This window comes from Lolium rigidum, chromosome 3 (genome assembly GCF_022539505.1).
Source record: "Lolium rigidum isolate FL_2022 chromosome 3, APGP_CSIRO_Lrig_0.1, whole genome shotgun sequence".
NCBI lineage: Eukaryota > Viridiplantae > Streptophyta > Magnoliopsida > Poales > Poaceae > Lolium > Lolium rigidum.
In genome coordinates, this window is record NC_061510.1 from 93,391,128 (window position 1) to 93,393,888 (window position 2,761).

A 2,761-nucleotide genomic window follows, 5' to 3' on the forward strand; every position below is an offset into this window, starting at 1 on the left:
GTGCAACTCCTACGGCCAGCACAGCGGATCAGATCGGTACCATGCGAGAGACCGGTTCGGCATGATGCCGAAAAGAAGGGCGGTCGGCTATCCCAAGCCGTACCCGGACGATTACGAGATGATCCCGCTGCCACCAAAATATCGGCTCCCCGACTTCTCCAAATTCGGTGGATCGGATGGCTCCAGCTCCATCGAGCACGTCGGCCGATATTTGGCTCAACTAGGACCGGCTTCGGTGTCGGATCAGCTACGCGTGAGGCTCTTTTCACGAGTCCCTCACGGGATCGGCTTTTGGATGGTACACCTCTCTACCAGCGAACTCCATCCGAGTCTTGGAAGCAATTGGAAGAACAGTTCCATATGCAATACCATACGAAGCTTCGAGTCCGGCATTGCCGATCTAGCACAACTACGTCGAAGCGCGGGGAAACGGTGACGAGAATACATCCAGCGCTTCAGGAATCTTAGGAACCGATGTTATTCGGTTCGTATAACTGAAAAGGAAGCGATCGAGTTGGCGTAGCAGGGACTTGCAACACAGCTCAAGGACATGGCCTCCCAAGCAGATTATCCCTCACCGGCGCACATGGTTCGAAACTATCAGCATATGAACAGCGCCACCCCGACCTGTACCAAGACAAGTTCAAACGTGCGGTAGTCATGGTCGATACGGAGGAGGATGAAGTGCCTGCGGGAGGCCAAGAGATAGCGATGGGCGAGTGGACGCGGGGAGGAACCCCGTGGCACCGCAAATGGGTAAAGCCGCCGGGGCCGCCTCGGGGATTTGATTTTGACGTGACCAAGAGCTGAACAAATCTTCGACCTCCTGCTCAAGGAGAAACGAGTTGACGGTTCCCGAAGGTCTCAAGTTCCCCACGGCGAAAGAGCTAAACGGAAAGCCGTCTCGCAAATTCCACAACTCGCTTTCCCATGCCACCAACGACTGCCGGGTGTGGCGTCAGCACATCCAAGCGGCGATAGAGAAGGGGCGACTAATTTTCAACCAGTACGCCATGAAGGTCGACACCCAACCCTTCCCCGCCGTTAACATGGTAGGAATCACCTACCACGAAGGTTGCCAGCCAGGCCCCTCGTTCGAGCATCAATATGGTAGGGCACTGGAAACCACTCCGGCAAAGATGGAGATGAGGGCAGCTGCTCTCACAGCAAGGATACGAGATGAGGCCGCTCCATGCGATCGGCTCCGTCATGATGGCAAGCGCTATGTCACGGAGGGAGAGGTGAAGAATATAAGATATCGGCGACCCCTCTCGATCACCTCCTCAACAAATATGTTAATCAATATGGTCAACGCCGGCAACCCTATTACGAGAGAAGATCGTTTGGCTAGAGAAGCCGAGAAGATATCGTCGGCGGGATCACGATGAGGAGGAGCATGAGCGCTATGCCACGGAAGCATCAAGGGAGCAAGACGACAACGCCGGGCATTGGGACTGCCCCTTCTTCGGACACTTGCTGGGATTCGAGAATGAGCCGATTGCCCACAATCGGCAATTGCCCAGAATGCAATCAGAAAAAGAAGGAGGCAGCCAACGTGTCTGTGTTCGAGCGCTTAGGGCCTCTCCCACCACAAAGCAAACGCGCTGAGTCACCTCGTTGGGCAGATCTTGAAGATTCAGAAGACGAGGGAGAAGTGGAAGAAGACAGGTACCACCGGCCAAGGTGGTGCCCCGACGGACTCAGCCGTTCCCAGAAGCGCGGGGTTCGGCGATTGCGCGGCCTGGAGGAAGCCGAAGGTTGTACCTGCATACGCTGAGAAAGGCACGGCCCGATCTGGCTGCAAAGGTTCAGCGAACCCTGGATGAAGAGGGTCGTCCACGGAAAATGGAGTGGCGCCCTAAACAGAGGAAAGCCGATGATGAGACATCGGCTGGCACAAACATGGTACTCGTCTTGCCGACGGAGCGTAGCGCTCCACGACTCTACGGAGCACACAAGGTGGGCGACGGCGAGCGCATCAAGTCGGAGGTTGGGTTGGTTTCATCCAGCTTGACCAAGTAGCAAGACCAAACCAATGGGCAAACCAGGTAGAGGCTGATCCTTGTGATCGGCCCCAAAAATTTACGAAGGGAACTTACAAAACCTGCAACGAACAAGCAACGTGGAGGCCGATTCCGGCAATCGGCCAAAATTATCCTCACCTACCTCTCTGCACGGGTTCAACATGTTATCCAACGAGCCGATACCATCAATTTTCTTGACGAGAATCGGCTCGGGGGGCGCCAGGTATATGGAAATATGAGGGTATACAACGAAGCATCTCATCTTTTGTTGACGGGGATTGAAATATGGGGGCCGATGCACAGGTCGGCCGTAATAAAAAAAAAATTTCGAAAATTTTCGAAAATAGCCGATGCAGCAGGCATCGACTTAAGGACATGAAAGCCGATGCATGACCATCGACTCAAGAGGAAACACCTTCACCGTGAAGTCCTCTCTTCAGGAATAATGTCGGGAGCAGCATGGGCGTGCGGATCAGGTCAAGGGTGGATTGCATCAGGTCCACCATAGGGAAGGAGCCTATCTGGCCTGCAAGAACTAAGGAAGCTCGGGGGCAGCTCGCCTTGGAGGCTCTCTGCTTTGAGAAGCCGATTTGTGTTCGAATCGGCTGGCTCTGCGTAGAAGCTCCCTCGGACATGATCAAGACCAGGTCCGAGCAGCTATTTGGCGTATCCTCGTCTCCGTTTTGCCTTGGGCTGAGACTCGGGGGCAACGAGGCCTATGAATGCCTCGTCCTTGA